The sequence below is a fragment of the Vicugna pacos genome, chromosome 9, assembly GCF_048564905.1.
Source record: "Vicugna pacos chromosome 9, VicPac4, whole genome shotgun sequence".
Classification (NCBI taxonomy): Eukaryota; Metazoa; Chordata; class Mammalia; order Artiodactyla; family Camelidae; genus Vicugna; species Vicugna pacos.
Window position 1 is genome coordinate 10,688,542 of NC_132995.1, and position 23,537 is coordinate 10,712,078.

Below are 23,537 nucleotides of genomic sequence, written 5' to 3' on the forward strand. Positions count from 1 at the left end.
TTTGGGTAAATTGCTGTTTCCCTTTGAGTGTTATTTAATAGCCCCTCCAAGGAAGGGACTGATGAAATCTCATTTTTGAAATCCCAAGATAGTAACACTAAGGAAGTTGAGTGCAGGGTCATTGCTTCAACAGCCTGGTGACAGGAGATGTGTACACTTCTCTATTTCATGAAATTTATAACAAGGTCCTTACTCTCTTATTTCAGAAGAGATTACAGACAAAAGACCAGGTAGGGAGGGCGAGGTTGTCAAAAGCAAGTCATGTACTTCTGACCTAGAGTCTGTAAATTATTCAACCAACTGTACCTGGAAATGTTCATCTTTGCATATGTGGTCACATATTTATATAACATGATCCATAATTCCCTCCCTCAGTGGCACTTAGGGGCTCACATCAGGCTCATGACAGTAAAATTATATGGTGTGTGCTTGCTGCAAAGGTTTCTCTGAGGTCTGGAGAGAAAATAGACCAGGAGGGCTGGACACTTCACTTAGCGTCCTGCTTTCTCTTTTATTGGACAGCAATCTACTCTCCCATGACTTTCTCAATCAGGGGATTTTTGGCCTTTCCTTTCCTCTACCGTGGTTCATGCCAAAGTCCAGAGATATTTATCTGTGCCTGAAACTAGCTGTTCTTTTAAAAAGAGAGGCCCAAGAAATGGCTTCCTTTCTAATTTCCAGAATCCTAATCTTCTTGTCTCAGCTGGTGGTTTCCAACCCTGGATGCTAGTTAGAATCCCCTGCAGGACCTCTAGACCTATCAATGCCTGTTCCTTATCCCCAGAGAGGCTCTTTTGATCGCTCTGTGGTGTGGCCCAGGCACTGGTAGTTTAAAAACTAAATTTATTTTCCAAGGAAAACAGTAGTCATTTTACAGTGGAGAAATCTAAGCCAAGTGTTCAAAGTTAACATCACCAATAGTGAGATATTGATATCATGGGCCTGATATGATGGACTAAGAAGGCATGGCATTGCTTCTGTTGTATTCTTGCCAAAATTGCATAACCTAAGTTTAAGTTTAAGAAATATTAGATGATCTCAAACTGAGGGTCATTATGCAAAATAACTGGCTAATACTCTTAAAAACGTGAAGGTCAGGAACCGGAAGGTATAAGGAATTCTGAGGAACTGGCTCAGATTAAAGGGGACTTAGGAGACAAAACAACTAAATGCAATGTGTGATCCTAGATTGGATCCTAGTTCAGAAAAAGGATGTTACTGGGAAAGTTGATGAAATTTGGATAAGATCTGCAGATTTGTTCATTGTAATGTATCAATAGTCATTTACTGATTTCGATAATCTCTGGTTACCTACAGCATTAATATTTGGGGAAGTTGAGTGAAGGGTATATTGGAACTATTTTGAAACATTTTTGAATGTCTGAAATTATGTTAAAATGAAAAGATAAGAAAAACAAAATAAGAAAACTTCCAGGTAGTTAATGAGTTGCCAAAGTTGAGAACCACTCTTCTAAGTCATCATACCTAATATTGTCAGAGTAACCTTCCTGGAAATGTTTTTTTGCATTGTTTTTGACTTTCTCAAACTTTTAAGTGACTCCTATCATCTGTAGAATGAAGTTCAAATTCCTAAGCCACCATTCAAAATCCCCGAAGCATGACCCCAGTATGCTCCCTTGGTCTCTATAGTAAGACCTGAACCCTGAACATTTTACGTTCCCATGTCTGCATTTATTCTGATCCTTTTCCTTCTTCCTATAATACCCTTCTATTCCTACTGGACCTCCTGGATTATTTTTCATCCTAAGGCTCTTTTCAGATCCTGTCTCTTTATTGAGGCCTTTTATGAGTATTTCTGTTAGAAGTCACCATCTCTCCTTTCCTTAAATTCTGGTAGGTAGGATGGTATAGAGTGAAAATATGAACTTTAAATTCAGAAATATGTGAGTCTGAATTCTGGTTCTGCTTCTACCAGTTCTTGAGCAAGGGACAAGTTAAATCAAGGACCTACCATATAGCATAGGGAACTGTATTCAATATCTTATAATAACCTATAATGGAAGAGAATCTGAAAAAGAGTATATATACATATATATATATATGTATATATATATGAATATATATGTATATATATAAAACTGAATCACTTTGCTGTTCACCTGAAGCTAACACAACACTGCAAATCAACCATACTTCAGTTTAAAAAAATTTTAAATGGGACAAGTTTATTGATCTTCTTGGAGTTTTGGTTTCTCATTTGCAAAATAGGGATAGTAGTACCTACTTCAAAGGGTCATTGTGAGCATCAGATGAGGTACAGACATAAAGGTCTCAGCACATAGGAGGTTCCTTCCTTGTCTTGTTTGTAGCTCAGGTGTCCTCAAAGGGATGGTGTGTGGTACAAAAGCTCTTGTCAAAATTTCCTCCAGAGCCTTTAAAAGATATTTGTGTCTGATCATCACTAAGATGACAGACACACTTGAACTGAATTGAGTGCATGGGTCTTTAAAGAATTCAACTGAGACTTTTTTTTCCTGGAAGCCAGCTCAGTAAATAAGTGACCTATGGATAAAGGAATGAACCCTGGGTGTTCATAGAGAATGGGTTAGAGACACTGGGAGAGAGCTGACGTCTTACACACGTACCCCTTTGCTCTCAGCAGAACAGCACTGAGGAAGTTGACTCCTTAGTAAAACCCCTTAAACCAAGAGTCCTGCATAACAACTCTTCACTAATCCATTCTGTGCCCAAGTGATGTGTACACAGATGAGTCAAGGCCCCTGTGAGTTGAGTACTTTCTCGCTTTCTGCTCCCTCCACCTACACAGCTCAGTGTTGGGTATTCTGGCTTGGCCCTAGGTCCCAGGCCCCTAGTATTGGTCTAAGAAGTCAAGGCCAGGAGGGGGGGAGGGGGCTGAGAATGAAGTCAGAGGCCAATAGGCATGGAAAAGAGGCAGGTGGGGCTGCCATTGTTCAAAGGCCACAAATTCTGGGTGTGTTTTATGACTGTTTCTGCATTTAGAATCTCCTCCCTTTTGTGATCCTTCCAGGGACTCCCTATCCTCTTTTTCCTTTTCATTACACATTCTTTTCGTAGTGCACCACTTCTACGGCTAGAGAATGACTGTGCAAATAGTTGACAATTCAATAAAAATGACTCCCCATTGCACCTGGAAACCTGCCCCTGTTTCTTCCCCAAAGAGACTGATATTCATAACAGCAAGCACTTATGAAGGGATGTGTGATTGTGAGTGTGATGTTAGGGAACAGGTGTGTGTAAGTGAAGGATAAGACAGAAAACAATGCTGAATATTTGCTGAATTCTGAAAACAGAGGGGCAAAATCATTCTGGAAAGTAGATTTCATTCAGGAGACCCCAGAAATGTTAGAATTTCCTTTGCCCCGATAAAATTATTAACATTTATTTGCATGGTAGATGAGGTTAAATTATGGAGTTGTATGATGTCGGGTAAATTATTTAACTTCTCTGTCTCAGTTTTGTTTAATCTGTAAAAGCAGAGATGATAACTCTCATGGTAGTTCTGGTGAAGACTATAGCTACATATAAAGCCCTTAGGATAGTACCCAGCACATGGTGAGTGTGAGTTGTTGTAACTATGGGAACAGGCAAAGGTGCCGCTATGGTCATCTGGGGGGAAGCGTCTTCTAGCCAGGGTCCTGGTAGGCCATTTGGAGACAAAAACGTTAGGAAAAGGCTTACCTGCCAGGAGTGGTAGCAGTAATTCATGAATAACTTTCTGGAAAATGTCGTAGTGCAATGGCAGGAATACCCAGAGGGCATGTGGCTTCCTTCTGTCACAGTTACTGTACCTGGGGATCTGGGAATGTATCCTAGAGTTAAACGGTTTTGCTGAAAGCCAATCCTAGAACCAGGTTTCAGGGGATGTCTTGCAAAATGCATTCATCTTGCTTAAGGAATTCCCTGTTGTGGCCCGGGCATTACTTTTGTCTGTGCAGTATCCTTATTTACAGAGTGTGAAGAGAAAGACTGAAAAAGTATGAAATAAGGAAGCATATATAGAAATTAACAGGGAAGAGTTAGAACTGGCAGGTATAAGTGATGAGGACATATATATAAGTTTTATGTGACCATAAAAGGACTTTTTCAAAAACAGCTCTCTCCGTATAAATATAGTGAGCTACCCTGGGTGAGATCAGACTCCATCCCAAGAGGCACTGAAGCAGAATCACAAGAGACGGGTATATGACCTTCTTTGCTGAATAAAGAAGTCACTGAAGTGAAAGGAGACAAAGGAGAAAATGGACACGGGTGAGGGAAAATGGGGTGGAAAAAGGCACAGGTTGAAAGGAATGTTTACTGAGGGCTCATCACATACCATGTACCGGGTATAATGCCTTAGATATCTCAGATACTCTTTCACTGTCATTTCCTAGTGCAGTAAGAGTTATCCTTGTGTTACGGGTGAGGAAGAAGAGGCTAAGGGAGGTAAAATGACTGGTCCAGGTTCATCCAGCCAGTTAATGACAGAACTAGTGTGTTTCACCTTGAAGCTTATGCTCCTGCCTCTGGATCAGAAGAAAAGTGAAAGAGAAGGAAGGCAAAGCAAGTTTTTGGTGTGGGTAAAGTTTAGGCAGATAATGGTCTTCCCCGAATGTCCACATCCTAATCTCTGGAAGCTGTGAATGTTACTTTATATGGGAAAAGGGACTTTGCAGATGTGATAAAGTTGAGGATCTTGAGATGGTGAGAGTATCCTGGATTATCCAGGTGGTCCCGATGTAATCACAAGCGTCCTCATACGTGAAAGAGGGAGGCGGGAGAGTCAGGGTCAGAATGATGCAGCGTGAGAAAGGCTCCAACGACTGTCACTGGCTTTGAAGATGAAGGGGACTGTGCTCCAAAGAATGCAGGTGGTCTCTAGAAACTAGATCAGATAAGGGAGCAGATTCACTCCTTGGGTCTTCAGAAGGAATACCATCCTGCCAGCACCTTGATTGTAGCCCAGTGACACGCTTTGGACTGCTAACCTCCAGAGCTGTGTGCACAGGGTCGGGAAGTATATCATCTTTGCATTCCAGGAAGTTACAGCCTGCCACCCAGAAAAGGAGACTGGAAGAAATATGCCAAAATATTAAACAATGATCAAGTCTAGATTATGAGTGGAAAATGGAATGTGGGTGATAGTTTTCTTTTTCATACTTTATCTTAATTTTTAAAAATTAAGAAAATTAAATATCATTACTTCATGGTGTTATAAATAGAGGTATGTTCAACGAACTGTGGGAGCACATTTGCCTGTAGGAGCCCTTTCACGTTTTCTGAGAGAGCATGCCATTTGAGTTTGCTGAGGGCAAGGGAAGGGGGAAGAAGGATGTTACAGGGAGCAGCTTGTGCCAGGGCAGGAAGGGAGGAATGATAGGCTTTGTCTGGGGGTAAGCGTGAGACTTTGTCCTTCAGTCTAAATGTTCAATCACTATAAAGGATCAAACCCAGAGGAATGACTATAGGCATCAAGGAATATGGTCAGAGACATTTTATGGGCTGATCTAAGACATCCTGGCAATCTGAAATCATATCAAGTAGCTTCAGACTTGGTGACTGAGGAGGATGTGCTCATGAAATACTTGTTTAAAGCTCAGGCTTTTCTGCTTTTCGCTCCTCCTGTTTCTTGCAGTACTGAGATGGGCAGGTCCCCAGTCTCCAAATGAGTCCCCTGTATTTTGCAGGAGGGTACTTTCCTTTATTGAGAGGTGGATTTTTTTTCTTTAATTTGAAATTAGGGAAATTTTTCTCTAACATTCTAACAGTCTCATAATGGAACCATCAAATTTCATCTTGAGTCCTCCACCCTCCAGGGAACCACTCCTTTTCCTGCCTGGCCCTCTTAGATCCTGGGGGACTCAGAGGCCTATGTGAAGAAAAACAAAACAAAACAAAACCAACAACAAAAAACAGAAACCAGAGGTAAGAAAGAACTGTTGTAAGGCCTTTATTTTCTTAAAGTATGTATTTCTCTTTTCCCTCTTCTCCACTCTGGTATGTTAGGGCCAAGTCCTGATCTCTGGGCATAGAACTGGTTTCCTTGATCCTGCTGTGGTTTGGTTCCACCCAACAAGACAATAAACCTATTTTTTTCCCTATAATCAAAGGCCCTTGTGTTTGTCCCCAGGAGTTTCACCCTGAACCAGTGCCACAGCTTGAGCCTTCCTGTTCTGTTTCTTCTTGGTCATCCTAGAATCTGCAGGCTTATAGGATGGAGTAGGGGGTCCTGGTTGCATCCAGAGAAAGGGGAGGGTTATAGGAATCCCAGACAGCTGTGTTGGGAGAGTCTTATAGACCTGTTGGCAGAGGAAGCAGAACTGTGGGCCGGGGACCTAGGTCCTGGGGCTGGAGACTAAGCTCTGATCTTGAATTGGTAGATTTGTTTCATTAGATCTTAGCTTTGCCTGCTGCAAAATGGAGAGATTAGACTAGATGAACTCAAACCCTACAGCTCAAATGCCCTGCCCTGTATTTTCTTTCCTCTTCCTCATTGGAATCTGTATCATCATTCAGAGCACAAGGATCCACCACCAGATAAAATAAACTTGACTAATGTCTATGTGAAAGGACCCACTCCCAGGTGTCATGTACCCAACTGCTGGTCTTTTAGAATAGAGTGAAGAGGGTAAGTATTTTTGGCCTGGTCTTATTTGGGCCCTCTTTGGTGGTAGGAGGGATAGGGTCCTATCAAATTGTGGAAGTCTTGACGAGTAGCCTAAGGAGTTTGGACTCTCATAAGTGAAGAACTACCAGAGGCTTTAAGTGGGAAGTGACCTGGTCAGATCTGTGTTTTGGGACCTGCACTCTGGCAGCTGTTCTGTTGGGAGAATTGTGACTGTGGACAGTTCTCATGAGAGTGTGAGATCAGAACAGGGGGAGCAGAGGGCATGGAGAGCAGGGGACAGGAGAGCTTTCTAAAGAACTGTCAGGGCTGGGTGAGTGACCAGAGAGGAGAGGTGGTGAGGAGGATACCTGAAGATGAGTGAGAGCTGCATCCAGCTTGGGCTCTTGGGTGAGCAGATGTCATTAGCCCTGAGACAAGGATGAGGGGTGGTTGTCTAGGGACCAAGATGCAGACTCAGATTTGGATATGTTTACATAAGATGCCTGTGGACTCTGCAGGTAGAAATACTGTATGGGCAGTGGGGAGAAGCTCTACAAGGAGATGGGGCTGGAGCCAGTGAGCCGTGGGGGCTGAGGTGGAAAAGAGGGCACGAGCCCTGTGCGGTACTGCTCAACCTGGTCTCCTCAGCACAAGGCACAGGGCTGAGTTCCACTCTCCATCAACCTTTTCTCTGTTGATTGGAGTGACTTTTCAGCGTTTTGGCCAGATAGATATTCTTAACTTGTGGGGGTGGTCACATACTAACTGCCTATAAGACTTTCAGAAAATGGGAGCTGTTAATCGAGAGGGGTGGAGGGAAGGAAGGACTTCTGGAGAAAGACGGTAGAGAAGGGTGGACAATCAAAACACACTAGAAAACACTTTAACATTCATTATGAAACATAATGCACAATGTAAATATAAGGTTTGTTGAGAACACCAGCAGCATCCACAGGGCAAAATAGGGAGACTGGAAGGTCAGAGGGAAAGAAGTAACTCAGAAGGATGAAGCTAGTAGCTAGGCTACGAGGTCTAGATATCTCCTTGGAAGGCTCTTTTTTTTTTTTGCTTAAAAATTACTTGACCTGTCAATTTCTTGGGAATAATGAGTTTTATATGTAAATATTGCAGTATAAACTCCTAACAGTCAACAAATTTGGCTTGCTTGCTGATTACAATACAATTGACAACTAGTGTCGCTAGTTGTGTACTAATAGAACAACTAATAGTCAACAAATATTGTGTCCCTCCTGCAGGCCAGGCAGTGTGCTAAACACTTTAAATAACCAGATGACCTCACTTGATCCTCACAAGGGCGCACACAGCAGGTAAGGGGACTAAGGTGTGGTCTGTTGTCCAAGGCCTTGCAACTGCAGTGCTTGAGCCAGAATTTGAAGCCAGGGACTTCCTAGCTTTTGCTTTTAACCACTCAGCAGCCCTGTGGGGAAGTGATGAGGGAGGACTTCTCACAGAGTTGTCCTCAGACCATCTGAATCAGTTACCTGGGATGTTTATAAAAAGCTGAGCTGTATAGGTCTACCTTGGACCAATCAAAAGCAGAATTTCTCAAACACTGATATCTGAGACTGAGTTGGGGCTGGAGATCTGGTTTCCGGAAGGCAATGGAACCTTGTCTTCTCTAGCCACCTGCAGTTTGAGTCTTGTCCTTCTATGAAATCGGCACTGTAGTCTATGCTTTCTTTCTCTGGGCTGTTGGAAGGGTGCGATCCGTTCCGAGAATGGATGAAATCATGCTGACATTTCTGCTAGAGGAGGTATTTTTAGACAGCATCTTTTATTCACATTTTCCTTTCACCCTTCATTTGTTTTTCTCCTCTTTTATACCCCTTCCCACTCACTCTCCCTCAGGGATAGGTTTCACTTCTCTGCCTGTCCCAGGTGGACAGCTTACCACCCGGGGGAGGGCAGGGCAACATCTGTGTAGCTCGGTGCCCAGTGGGGCATCAGTGCTGGGAGAGGAGCAGTTGCACTGCAGTTCTCCTCAGGCCCAGCCATACCTGATGGAGAGGTGGGGCTTTCCATGAAGTTCAGCTGCTTCACCCCATCAGGAGCAGGGACATGCTGAGAGCAGAGGTGGGGATAGTGGAGTGTCAGCCTGGCATGTGAAGTGGAAATCCTGTCACCCATGCAGTGGTCTACATGCATCCACAGCTTTTCTGAGATGGAGGGTTACTCTCCCTAAGGGCTCTGAGCCGGGCAGTGCAGGTAAACAGGAGGAAATATGAATCATCCACTAGCAAGTTTGGAGGGCCGATCAGTTACACTCACACCCTGAGTGAAGACAGCAGAGTTTATACAGTTCACGGAGATCCACAGGTGGGGGGTGGTGGAGAGGGGCCTCGGTCAGAGTGAGCAGAGCTGGTTCTGAGTTCTGGAGCCAAGTGACCACTTTCCTTTGTTACCATAAAAAAGTCACTTCCCCGCTTTGGACTTGAGTTTCTTATCAGGAGATTGTTGGCTTTGGGTGCGGTAATCTTTGCTCTCAAGTTCTGCTCCTATGATTAGCAGAAGGGAGGATGGGGAAGTTGTGGCAGACACCTGAGCACTTCTTTTTATTTTGCCTCACTCGCCTGCCTCCTGCCAAAAGAGCAGGTTCTGAGTTCTGTTGGTGTCTCTTCTTGCACAACTCTGGGTCTCAGTGGCCTGAAGATGTCCGCTGTGCGTGTGGTAAGGAGAGTCTCTAGAGCCAGGAGCCCCCCGTGGCCCTGGGCAAGGAGGGCCTAGTTCATAGCTTCCCTGCCATCGCTGGGACCTCGCCGGTGTTGTTGTGATTTGACTTCCTTTGCTAGCCTCCTCCTCCCCCAGCATCCTGGAACATTCAGCTTCCGGAGTGGGCTATGATTGTTTGATAACTTTCCTGGCTGTTTCTTGCCTGTGGTTTCCTGAAACAAACTGCAGCAAATTCATCTCGCATCTCACAGCCACCAGGGTATCTGCTTCATGTTTTCCTCTTTCCCCAGAGAACCTGACAGAACACGCAGGGCTCAGAGGGACACATGCGCATGCTCTAGCTCCCAGCATTCATGTATGGTAAAGGGTGGGTTATATTCTTAATGTAGTCTGGGGTCCTGCGTTACACACACGTGAACCTGTGTGGTGTTCTAATGTCTTTTATGCTGCTGTCACTAAAGAGTTGAGAATGGGTTCTCTGAATGAGCAGGAGTGTATTACATGTGTCTGGGTGTGTGCATGTGGGTCAGTGGGGTCAATGGCAGTTGATGGTGAGAGGAAGTGATTCAGGAGCTGGGTTTCTGCATTTTATGCAATGTACTAGTAACTTGTGTTGTCAAAGGGCTGATTAAAAAGGTGTTAGAAATTTCCTCAATCCAGTCTGAAATTCACTTTATTTTATTCTTGGGTGTGTAACGTATGATGGTGTGCGGAGTGGAGCATGAAACACCAGACCTGCTTGAATAGCCTGAGATCAGCTCTCAGAAATTAGGTGTTGATTATTTAGCCATCACCACTCTTGGATTTGTGAGTTGGGACCCAGAGATTTGAGAGCCTCTGTGACAGACGAATCATCCTGTTCTGGGAAGGTTAGAAGCAGGAAGCAGGCCACAGATGTCTGACCTGTAAAAACAACTTAATTTCATTTACTGTCACCTCCCTACCAATTGCAAAGTGCTGAACTTCAAAGCTAAATGTAATTCAGTCCCTGATCACAGGAGCTAATAGTTGGGCTTTTCTTGAACAAAGCTTTCTGGACCGAATTCCCACAGTACCCAACTGTGTCTCACTAGTAAGCCTTTGGGGACTCTCGGAGCCAGACAGGCGAAGTCAGGTGCTGGAGCAGCTGATGGAGGAGACTGCTCTCCTGGAGCAGGAGCCCAGCTCCTTGCACTTTCTAACTCCCCTTTTCAGCAGTGCAGTGACCACAGCAAGTAGGAAGGTGGGCTCCTTAGGAAATGCTGTGATAGGTGATGTGGTGGGGATGGCAGCTCAATGGTCCTTCAGCTTGTCTCTTGGCTCCTCGAGATACGAGAGCATGCCACAAGAGTTCCCAGAGATGGAGAATGAGTGTATGTTCCCTGGGGACCTGGAAACAGGGTTTGTTAGCCAATGTTATAAGGACAATAGCAGTGAAAGCTCAGGGAAGTTTGAGGCCTTGTGGAATTGTCTCTAGGGAGAAACAGGTTCTTCACCCATTCAGACCAGGAGTTTGGGCAGTAGCTAAGCGCTGGGTAAAGAAAAAGATGCACAAAAATGCTCAAAACAACTGTAACACATTTTTTTTTCCTTGACGCTCCCGTACTAAGCTCGTATCCCCTTGACCATACTGAGGCCCCAAGTCAACTCAGGTGAGACCACCCCTCTGTGCTGAAAACCCATCTGCTAAGACTTCATGATACCCTTGTGTGACTTCTTTTCCCCTTTAATACCGCCTTTGATAGTCACTTTAGCCTGATGTACTTCACTGGGGGTAGGGTGAGTGAAAGTTTTCCAGACCCACTTTCCTAGGGTTGTCTCTGGGACCCCCATATTTCTATTTCTCCAGGATGACCCTGGGAACTTAAGTAAAACCTGGGTCCTATTGTATCTCATTCACCAACCAGCTGCTCCCTAAGTACAGTTTAGCAAGAGATAGATTTAGATTTAGAGTTAGAGACAGAGACAGGGAGAGAGACAGAGAGGCTTCAAGCACTGGGATGTATCAGATGTCCATGTGCCGTTGGAGTAAGGTAGACCAGACGTGGATCTAAATCCATGCTTTGTCCTTCATTAACTATGTGACCTTGGCAAGTGACTTAAGCTCTCTAAGACTCACTTGCTACATCTGTAAAATGTAGATGATGCCCACATAATTGTTTTAAAAGTAGCCAAGCACTTTATCCTCATTGAGTTAATCTTCGTATGTTTCTAGGAATTAATTAGTAGGGTATCTGTCCTTTTTCAGTTGAGAAGTTGAGGCACAGAAAAGTTAAGTAGCAGGTCCAAGTTAATGTAATGTGTAAGTAGTGAAGCTGGGATTCTGATTTTGGACAGTTGGATCCCACATCCTGTGTCCTTAACAGCTGCAGTAGATTGTGGAGTTCACAGAACATTAACAAGAATTAATTGAGATGAACATTTAAAGCCCCGGGCATAGTGCTTGGCACACAGTAGGCACTGAATAAATGGTAGCTGTTACCACCAGAGCAAGGAAGCCTGCTTCTATGTGGGCGTGTGGAAGATGTGGCCCTGGGTCAGGGCAAGGCAGGGGAGACACAGGTCCTCCTGCCAACCTGGGGTTTACACAATGTCAGGGCTTCTTCCAACCTGCTCTGTTAGACAGAGCTTTTGGCACAGTCTCATCCTGCAATCCCAAAGTTGCCTGACAGGCCCCGAAAGGAAAACAAGAGCTGAAACTGGGTGGCCATAAGGAAGGGCTCCCTCCCAGGGAGCCAGTTGCTCAAGAATCACTTTTCTGACTCTCCTTCAGAGGAATTTGGCTTTTCATTTCCTGCTGTCTTACCCATTTGGTCAGGGCTCCCAGATGAGCTACCTGTGAAACAGAGTGGGGCTGCTGCCTAGATTGGCACAGGGTAAAGGGTTAATGCCAGGGAGCTAAGGAGACCCTGCCAGGACCCAGGGAAACCTGATGTGTGCTCAGAGGAGGGGTGTATCAAGCTTGCTCTGTTTCTTGTCACGTGTACCTTGGCTCTCCGCCTGGCCCTGGGACCAGCTCAGTCAGCAGTGAGCAGTTCCGGCTCACTTGCCCTTGCAAGGTGCCTGGTGGGTTAGGGGCAGCACAATTTATGACTAAAGGCTTTTCGAGGCTGGGGAGACTAGGATTCCCTTCATGGCTCTATCACTTTTTAGTTGTATGACCTTGGTGGTTTATTCATCTTCTCTGAGCCTTGGTTTTCACATTTTTGGGAAAATTGTGAGGATCAAATGAAGTAACATTCCACAAAGTACCTAAAAGAACAGCTTCCATAGAGTAGGTGCTCAGTAAATGTTCTTAGTCATGGGTAGGTGCAGTGACGGGGGAATGTGGAGAAACATAAAGTACAATCCTTGCCCTTAAGGAGGTTTTGGTCTGGGTGGAGGGAGAGGTAATAAGACAGGTGAACATAGAAATAGCAGTGTCAGGACTACATGTAATTAAACACAGGTCAACAGGTGCAACAGACAGTGAGAGCTTTGGGAGTTCAAAGGTTGGAGAGCTGCCCTATGTGTGAAGCTGGTCAGGGAAGCCTTCCTGAGCAAGTGAACCTTCCCATGTGGAAATGGTGGAAAAGAAGGTAGAAGGACATTACAGGCAAACATCTGAGATGATGCCATGTAGCATAAGTTCAAGGGATGGAGAAAGAAACAATTGGATTCAAGGGTTTGTGGGGGAGACTAGAGGGAGAACAGTTTCAGTAGGTAGGTGGGGTAGGGTGTGAAGGGCTTTGAATGTTACGTTAAGGGGTTTGGAATTTATCTGAAGGCTTTTGAGGATGGCAATGACAGTATTAGGTTCTTGATTCAGTGACTTATTCTTTTGACGTTAACTTTCGGGGCCTTAGATCCTCATCTTTAAAGTAAGGAGTCTGGACCATATGATTGTAAAGGAGTCCATGATTCAAAGATACATTATTTTGATGATAAAGTGCAGAACTGGCTGGAAGGGAGAAAGTGGAGGTAGAGGTATTCTAGACGTATTCTTTAGGAAGCCAGCACTATATCAGGCATGAAGCTTGTTTTTGTCTCTTGAAAGAGACTCCAGATGTAGGTAGGGAAGGTCTTTATTGTATGTTTCAGGTACTTTGACATTATAACAATTTGAGTTCTGCAAGATGCCACCCCAGGAGACACCTACTCTTGGGGCACCTGGAGAAGTGGGGAAACTGGTAAACTATTTTGAGAGAGGAGTGGTTGTTCTGTGGGCTTCAGGTTTATATCATTCCCATTCTGCAGTAAACCAAGAAGGGCAAAAATAACAGCAGTCCCTTATTGTTTGTCTTTAGTTGTTGTGTAGAGTTTTTCAATTTACAAAATAAATGTCACAGGCATTATCTCCTTTGCTTCACACCAGAGTCCCCTGAGGGGGTTAGGCAGGTGCTCCTTCCATTTTCTCGATGAGGAAAGGACATAATTTCTCAGTGTCTCAAAGCTAGGCCTCCTCATTTCTGCGTGCAGTTACCTTTCCCTGCGCCGTGTTCCTCAGGCAGCAAATAGGAGCTCACTTCTTTCGTTTATTAATTAATTCACCACGTATTTTTAAGTGCCCAATATGCAACAGGTACTATACTAACTTGAGTCCACAAGAGGGCATATATTTAAGAAAAAATACATTTTTTGCCGATTGTGAAAGCAATGCATGTTTATTATAGAAATTTTGTAAAGTTAAATATTTTTCTAATCACACTACCTGGAGACATGAATATTTTTAAACTTTTCTTTGCCTGTTTTTCTGCTTACTGAGATCATATTATGTATATAGCTTTGAATACTGATTCTTTTTGCTTGTTATTAATTTTTTCATGTTGTTTAAATTTTAACAAACATTTGAAAGTTAAGATATTAACTTTATATTAATGAATGATTCACAACATGCTTAATAATTTCCCTGCTGTTGGACATCTGGGTTATTTCCAATTTTTTTCTCTTTTAAATATTGCTACAATAAACATCTTTTTCCATTAAGTTTGTTCTGCATTCTAGTTATTTCCCTGAGCTCTATTTCTGAAAGTGAAAAGATAATTTGGTCAAAGGAGTTACTTGGTCTCTTGACAAATATTGCCACATTGTTTTGCAAAACTAGTTAGAATTATCTGTAATCCCACTGGCGTTATAAGAGTTTGGGTAAGAGGTTTTGAAGAAGGAAAAGAAGCTGTTTCCTATTGTTTTGGCAAGGATGGACACGAGGAAGACCTCTGAAAGATGAACCTGCCTGGCCCTAATGCTGCCCTTGGTGAAAAATATTAAGACATTCTTGACAAAGATCAGGCTAAGGCATATATTCCACAGAGGTTTTTTTGTTTTGTTTTTTTTTTTTAATAAAAAAGAAAGAGAGAAAAGATGAGTTTCGGGCAGCAGAAGAAATTCTAGAGTCTCAGAATGAGAGTGATTTCTGGGTAGATCAAAGGAGGCCGCTGCCAGGTAGGCTCAGGTCAGACTAAAGTTCAGGAGTAGAGCCCTAGAGAACAGGGAGCAGGGCTGTCCTCCCCACGGTGATCAGGACCTGCAGAGTTTACATTCAGCACTGCCCAGGGATTAGTGAAAGGGAAGGGAAAGTCAGGCAGGCCAAACCCCTGGGAACTGGTCAGGGGCTTAAGGAGCTGGATCTGTTTTCCAAGGAAGTTCAGGCAAAGCATGAGATAGCCAAGAGAATTCTCTGGCTACACTTCAGTTATACTTGGCTGACTGACAGTTTCTGTCTTTAAAAAGAATTATTTTGTACTTTTTGTTGTTGTTGTTCCTGTTCTTAGTTCCTACTGAAAAGTTAGTCAGACTTGGCTGAACTGAGTAGAAAAGATTCATTCTTACCTATACAGCGTAACTAGGGCAGTTGAAAGAGCAACTCTAGGAAACAGGTGGTGGTCCCATGGCCATCCCAAAGCCCCCCCCTTTTTTTTATAACTTTAACAGCACCTGTTGCATTGTCCTTATGCCTTGTTCCCTATCTGAGTACATATTTACTTACCCTCTTCTGAAAGCAGCCTAAGGATAGAAACTACATCTTTGTTTCTGATTTTTAAAGTATCTGGCAAGATACTACTTACGTTATAGGTACCCAATGACTACTTATTAAATTGAAGATTTTCCCATGTGTCTCACACTTGGATTCTGGCCAATGCTTGGTACTTCTCATTCATTCATTCAATCAATCCCTTAATAAGTATTTAGTTTCCTGAATGCCTACTAGATACAAAGCATTATGTAAGGTCCTAGGCATACTAATGGGAATAAAAACTAAGTTTAGTGGCCCTTAAGATGCTCATAGTCTTGTGAGAGAGAGAGAGTCAATAAACAGACAATTACAGAACAGAGTATTGTGATTGAGGGACAGATGAGGTGTTACAGGAGCACAGAGGAAGGCCTTCCAAATCATCCTGGGATAAGTGTGGAGGTGTTGAGACCAGTCAGAGAAGGCTCCCCGCCCCACTTTTTCTTTTTTCAAGAGCTAAATTCTAAAGGGGAAGTGAAAAATGAGGGAAGGGCCTTTCAGGCAGAGGCAACAACATGTGTAAAGTCAGTGATGTGAGCAAGTACCTCTATTCAGGGAATGCAGGTAGTGAATATGTCGTAACAGAGCACAGAGGGATAATGGTTGAAAATAAGCAAGGAACGGATTATGAAAAGCCTGGCATGCTGGGTGTAAGTTTTGGATTTGATGAAAGAAATTTTCACATATTGAGGTATAGGGATGTCATTCTGGCTTATACGTGAGTTAACTTGAATTTTATGCTAACTAAAACAGCCTGTTTGTGACCTATCAAACGTACATTGTATATCTGCTCTAATTATTAAAGAAAAGCGTGCAGTGACCAGGAGTAAAGAATGTCCACATTAAAAATAAAGATTAAATGTCACTCTTCCTTGGACGCCAATGCTGGTACTCCTTTGACGCTAAGACTCCATTCTCAGGTGCCAAGGCTGTACTGTATGTGTATGTGCTGGTCTGTTTTGTTTTTGTTTTTTTGAAACCATGAAGAAATGGATCCCTGACTCGTTCAGTGTTCTTTGTGCTGACAACATATAAAACTGTACTAAAACCCTGCTTCTCTGGAGCAGTTTCTCAGAGCAACTTGGGAAGCCGGCTTCCAGGCTAGTCCTCAGTTTGGCTCAAATAAAACTCTTCTATTCTTATTATTGGTTGTTCATTGATTATTTTCATCAACAGATTTTATCCTCAAGGTGATGGAGATTTTAGGCAGGGCATTGACGTAGTCAGATTTGTGACTTAGGGAGATCACTCTGAATATCAAAATGGAGAACAGAGTGAATGGGCTGGGGAAAATGAGCTAAAGCTGGGGCAATTTAGCCAGGGAAGCCCCAGGAATAGGATAGGCTGAGTTAGCTGTGATTGCTGCTTCCTTCCTCTCCAGGCTACTCTTTTCTATTTTTAGGGACTAGGTCTCCAGTCCCTGCCATAGCACCTGGTAAACAGGAGGCACTTAATACACGCCTCTTAGATAGCTCGCTCCTCTTTGTATGTATCTCCCAAGCCTGACAGGGTGGCTGACACGGGGAAGTGCTCGTTTCTTACTGGTTAGCTCCACTGCTGTAGCTTCTGCTAGCAGCTGCTGAGTCCCAATTTGAATGTAGGTGGGTACCCTTTTTCCTGTGGTCACAAACAAGGCAAAATTGCTTTGTAGGTTAGAACTGACCTTGAAAATATATTTTACATGGTCCTTCTCAAGATATTTCCAAAGACATCGTCCATCTTGTGACGTGTCTTCATTCCAAAGCAGACATGAGACAGACTGCGACCTGAGACTTGGGACCCTTTGCTTCAGTGCTTGCACCTGGACAAGCGTCTTCTCTGAGCAACAGAATACAAAGAAGCTATAAGGGACCAAAAATAACTGCTCACATGTGCAGTTGGAGCAAATTATCAACAATGAGACACAAAAAGACCGAAACCCAACTGCCACTCTAAGGTACTGGGAGCAAAAGCAGGTTACTGCTCATGATCCCTGCACACAGTACCACCAAGGGGGTGGGCAGATCACCCAAGCCACCCCTCCAGCCCCACCCGTGGGGCTTCCCCTACCTTCACTCCATTTAAGAACCTACTTGCCCCTCCTCAGGGAGTGTGCAAGGGAACCTGTTACTTGTTCTTGCTCCTGCATAGGAGCCCCAATAAAGCCTTGCCTGAATTTCTCGTCTGGCCTCTTATCAATTTCTATTGATAGAGTCTACGAACCTGGGTGGATAACAGTGGGTCCTTTAGTGCAGGAAGTATGATTTTTAATTCATTTTCCCCACAGGACTTATCACTGTGCATGTTACATAGAGATAGAAATTTGTTTCATGAATTTGAAATTAATTGTTTTGAATTTGAAATATATTTCATGAAATATATTGTAAATGTTGATTAGGTGGTGATTCCACCTCAGAAGCGATTTAAATCTATAGTGTAACAGGGGTAATTGGGTATATTGAAGTCCTGAGAAGGAGAGGAACTTTAGGAGGTAGGAGAATTTGGCAGAATGGGAAGTAAGTTACTTCTCAGAAATATTTAACAGCTGAACTGAAACTGTTTCGAAAGGTTCTGGGCCAGAGGTGGGTTCTTAGAAAGTCCTACTGGGGAGATAGGGAAGCTCTGTGTTCCCTTTACCACCTACCCTTATGCAAATGGCTTTCAATTTTCCTCATACACTTTAATTTTTTAAATTGAAGTATAGTTGATTTACAATATTATATTAGTTTCAGGTGTACAGCATAATGATTTTGTACTTTTACAAATTACACTCCATTAAAAGTTATTATAAGATAATTGCTCTAATTTCCTGTGCTATACAATATATCCTTGTAGCTCATCTGTTTTATACATAGTAGTTTGTATCTCTTAATCTCATACCGCTAATGTGCTCCTCCCCACTTCCCTCTTCCTTCCGGTGACCACTAGTTTGCTTTCTGTATTGTTGAGTCTGTTTTTGTTTTGCTATATACCTTTGTTTGTGTTAATTTTAGATTCCACATGTAAGTGACATCATGTAGTATTTGTCTGACATGTTTCACTAAGCATAGTATTCTCTGGGGCCATCCATGTTGCTGCATATGGCAGAATCTCCTTTTTATGGTTCAGTAACATTACATTGTGTATGTACACATCACATCTTCTGTGTCCATTCTTCTATTGATGGACACTTAGACTGCGTCCATATCTTGGCTATTATAAATAGTGCCGCTATGAACATTGGGGTGCATGTGTCTTTTCAAATTAGCATTTTCATTTTTTCCAGGTATATCCAGGAATGGAATTGCTGTATCATATAATAGTTCTACTTTTAGTTTTTTGAAGAACTTCCGTGCTGTTTTCCACGGTGCCTGTACCAATTCACATTCCTACCAACAGTGTACAAGGGTTTTCTCCACATCCTTGCTAATATTTGTTAATTGTAGACTTTTTGACTGGTGTGGGATGATATCTCATTGTGGTTTTGATTTGCATTTCTCCAATAATTAGTGAAATCGAATATATTTTCATGTGCCTATTAGCCATCTGTTTGTCTTCTTTGGAAAAAAATGTATATTTGTGTCTTCTGCTCCTTTTTTGATTGGGTTGTTTTTCTTTTTGATACTGAGTTGTATGAACTGTTTATATATTTTGGATGTTAACCTCTTGTAATTCGTATCATTGGCAAGTATTTTCTCCCATTCTGTTGGTTGTCTTTTCATTTCATTGATGGTTTCCTTTGTTTTGCAGAGCTTTTAAGTTTAGTAAGGTCTCATTTGTTTATTTTTGCTTCTATTTCATTTGCCTTATATGACAGATCCAAAAAAAAAAATTTACTGTGATTTATGTCAGAGAGTGTTCTGCCTATGTTCTCTTCCAGGAGTCTTATGGCTTCAGATTTTACATTTAGGTCTTTAGTCCATTTTGAGTTTATTTTTATGAAACGTGTGAGGAAATATTCTAATCTCATTATTTTACATGTAGATGTCCAGTTTCCCAGTACCACCTATTGAAGAGACTGCCTTTTGTCCGTTGTATAGCCTCACCTCCCTTGTCATAGATTAATTGACCATAGATGCATGGGTTTACTTCTGGACTCCGTTCTGTTCCATTGATCTATGTCTCTATTTTTGTGCCAGTACCATGCTGTTTTGATTACTGTAGCTTTGTAGTATAACCTGAAGTCTAGGAGGGTGATACCTCCAGCTTTGTTCTTTTTTCTCAAAATTGCTTTGGCAATTTAGGGTCTTTTGTGGTTCCATATGAATTTTAGGATTATTTGTTCAGGCTAAGTGGAAAATGTCATGGGTATTTTGATAAATCTGTAGATTGCTTTCGGCAGGATGGCCATTTTAACAATATTAATTCTCTCAATCCAATAGCACAGGATATCTTTCCATTTTTTGTATCATTTTAATTTCCTTCATCATTGTTTCATAGTTTTCAGAGTATAGACCTTTTACCTCCTTGGTTAAGTTTATTCCTTGGCATTTTATTCTTTCTGATGCAATTTTAAGTGGGATTTTTTTCCTTTCCCTTTCTGATAGCTCTTTATTAGTGTGTAGAAAAGCAACAGATTGTAATCCTGCAACTTTGCTGAATTCATTCATCATTAGTTCTAATAGTTTTCTGGTGGAGACTTTAGAATTTTTTATATAAAGTATCATGTCATCTGCAAATAGAGACAGCTTTAATTCTTCCCTTCCAATTTGGCTGCCCTTTGTTCCTTTTTCTTGTCTGATTGCTGTGACTAGGACTTCCAACACTATGTTAAATAGAAGTTGCAAGAAGTGGGCATTCTTGTCTTTTTCCTAAATTTAGAGGAAAGGCTTTCAGCTTTTGACCTTTGAGTGTGATGTTAGCTGTGGGTTTGTCATAAATGACCTTCATTATGTTGAGATATATTCCCTCAATGAGCATTTTATCATGAAGGGGTACTGAATTTTGTCAAATGATTTTTCTGCATCTACTGAGATGATCATGTAATATGTGATTTTAATCCTTCCTTTAGTTAACATGGTGTTATCACATTGATTAATTTATATTGAAACAGACTTGTATCCCTGGAATAAATCTAACTTGAACATGGTGTATGATCCTTTTTATATATATTATTGGATTCAGTTTGCTAATATTTTGTGAGAATGTTTGAGTCTATATTCTATAAAAGATGTTGGCCTTTTTCTTTTTCTGTAGTGTATTTGCTGGCTTTGGTATCAGGCTAATGGTGGTCTCATGGAATGATTCTGGGATTGTTCTGTTTCCTTTTTTAGTTTTAGAAGGATGGTATTAGCTCTTCTTTGTATGTTTAGTGGAATTCCCCTGTGAAGCCGACTGCTCCTGGACTTTTATTTGCTGGGAGTGTTTTGTTTTTGTTTTTATAAATTCAGTTTCACTACTAATGATTGGTGTGTTCAAAGTGCTTGTTTTGGCTTCTTCTGGGCACCGCCCCCACTGCACAGCAGTGGAGGGAGGCTCTCCCACCCCAGCCCTGCGTCAGGTGGAATAAAGAGGCCTTGGCTGGGTGCCCTGCCTGCAAAAAGATGAGCTCTGGGGGTTCTTGCCTCCAGGGCGGGCTTCCTGCCTTGTCTCCTTCAGCTGGAGCCATTGGCTCCATAGCAGATATCTGAGTAATGAAGAAAACTTGAAACTTTTCGGGAAATGCAACAATCCAACTGGCCATAGGCACAATTATAAAGATTGATCCTGTTATAGGAATGGTTATGAATTCGACTGATCTCAGAGAGTGTATGGAGGAGGCAATTATGAAGCCCCTTGATTATAAGAATCTGAACCTGGATTTGCCATACTTTGCAGATGTAAGCATGACAGAAAATGTCGCTGTGTATATGTGGGAAAACCTCCAGAAGTTTCTTCCTATGGGGATTCTCATAATGTAAAAGTATATGAAACTGACAATAATATAGTAGTCTATAAAGGAGAATAGCTCTTAGAGGTTACTACTATAGAAAGATTTAATTTCTTTCCATATTTGAAGAAAATCTTTATCCTCTTTATCTCCTTGGATAATTGTTGCACCACCACATTTGTGTTCTGGAGCACTTGATTTATTGAAATCATTGTAAGTTCTATTTAAAATTCAAATCTATTTTAAAAACAAATTTATAATGTATTCTGAGTATCATTTAAAGAGTCTTTTAAATCTGTAGATTAAAATCATTTCAGCAAAATGTTTTGGTGTGGAATTACTTGAAAGCAAAAGAAATCTATTTTTGTTTTTCCATTATCTCATTCTTAGTATTAATTTTTTTCTTGGCATAATATAAATAGCAAAAATGATTAAGACTCATTGAGAGTGGGAGAGGGAAGCAAGGAAAGCCATTGTGGAAAACAGTATGGAGATTCCTCAAAAGACTAGGAATAGACTTACCATATGACCCAGGAATCCCACTCCTGGGCATAAATCCAGAAGGAACCCTACTTCAAAATGACACCTGCACCCCAATGTTCATAGCAGCACTATTTACAATAGCCAAGACATGGAAACAGCTTAAATGTCCATCAACAGATGACTGGATAAAGAAGAAGTGGTATATTTATACAATGGAATACTATCCAGCCATAAAAACTGACAACATAATGCCATTAGCAGCAACATGGATGTTCCTGGAGAATGTCATTCTAAGTGAAGTAAGCCAGAAGGAGAAAGAAATATACCATATGAGATCTCTCATATGAGGAATCTAAAAACAAAACAAAACATAAATACAAAACAGAGACAGACTCATAGACGTAGAATACAAACTTGTGGTTGCCAGGGGGGCAGCGGGGTGGGAAGGGACAGACTGGGATTTTAAAATGCAGAATAGATAAACAAGATTATACTGTATAGCACAGGAAAATATAAACAAGATCTTGTGGTAGCATATAGTGAAAAAAAATGTGACTGAATATATATATGTTCATATATAACTGAAAAATTGTGCTGTATACTAGAATTTGACACAACATTGTAAAATAACTATTACTCAATAAAAGTTAAAAAAAAGAAAAAAATGATTAAGACTTCCAGAAGATGAATCTTACAAAAAATAAAATACAGGTGACCACAAAGTCTGGAAACATAGACAATATATATTTCTTAGTATATTGAGATCCATTGATCACTTCTTTTAGGATATGCTAAAGTTGCAAGTTTATTCAGTGAAAATTAGACACACAAGTCATTTGAGGCAATGCATTGTAAATGGATGTACAAGGATTGATTGAAATGCTGCTTTAGTGCACATTGTGCAATGTAAATTTACACAGCTTATTGAACTATGAACCACTAGAGAGGAACAGCACATTGAACATATTGCAACAAACGTATCATTGAACATATTATTCAACAGCATATTGAACATAAACTACTTATTATATATATTTGTCTCCAGATCTTATGGCTACCTGAACAATTTAAACTTTGAAGACTGAAGAATAATCACAGGTATTAAACCATGTTAAAGTAATCAACATGAAAAGTCTGTATTACTCTGTAAAGTACCTCTTGTATATAGTTTTCCTAATTAATCCCTTTTTGTTCTTACCTGCCTAAGTTAAACTATTAAAAAAAAAGTTTCTTCTTGATTCCATTTTGGCAAGTTGTATGTTCTAGAAATGTGTCCATTTTTTTCTAGGTTGTCCAATTTATTAGCATATAACTTTATAGTAGTCTCTTATGATTTTTTTGTATCTCTTTGGTATCAATTTTTATTTCTCCTCTTTCATTTCTTATTTATTTTGCTCCTCTTGTTTCTTAGTGAGCATGGCTAAACGTTTATCAATTTTGTTTAGTTTTAAAAAAATCAGTTTTATTTATCTTTTCTATTATGCTGGGGGGAGGTCTCTATTTTATTTATTTCCAGTCTGATCTTTACTATTTCCTTCCTTTTTCTGACTTTGGGCTTTGTTTGTTCTTCTTTTTCTAATTCATTTAGACGGTAGATTAGGTTGTTTGAGATTTTTCTTGTTTTTTCAGGAAGGCCTGCATCACTATAAACTCCCTCTTTGAACTTCTTTTTCTGGAGTCCATAGAATTTGGAGTGTTGTGTTCCCATTTTCATTTGTCTCAAGGTATTTTCTGATTTCCTCTTTGATTTCTTATTGGCCCTTTGGTTTCTTAGTAGCCTATTTAGTCTCCACATGTTTGTTCTTTTCCCATTTTTCTTTCTGTAATTGAGTTTTAATTTCATACCACTGTGGTCAGAAAACATGCTTGATATAATTTCTATCGTCTTCAATTTGTTGAAACTTGTTTTTGTGACCTGGCATATGATCTATCCTATAGAACATTCCATGCGTGCTTGAAAATAATGCGTATTCTGATAA

At 41.3% G+C, this 23,537-nt stretch overlaps 1 long non-coding RNA gene across 4 annotated transcripts in view; it reads left to right on the top strand.

Annotated features, from left to right (window-relative positions):
- Positions 1 to 23,537, top strand: part of LOC140698074 (uncharacterized) — a 157,720-nt gene that overhangs the window by 65,766 nt on the left and 68,417 nt on the right. The window contains exon 6 of one of the 4 annotated variants that reach the window (XR_012075501.1): positions 5,799 to 5,877. The exons of the other annotated variants lie outside the window; for them this stretch is intronic. This is a non-coding gene — a long non-coding RNA (uncharacterized lncRNA). Of the gene's footprint in view, positions 1 to 5,798; positions 5,878 to 23,537 lie in introns of those variants that run through there. 4 annotated transcript variants of the gene reach the window in all.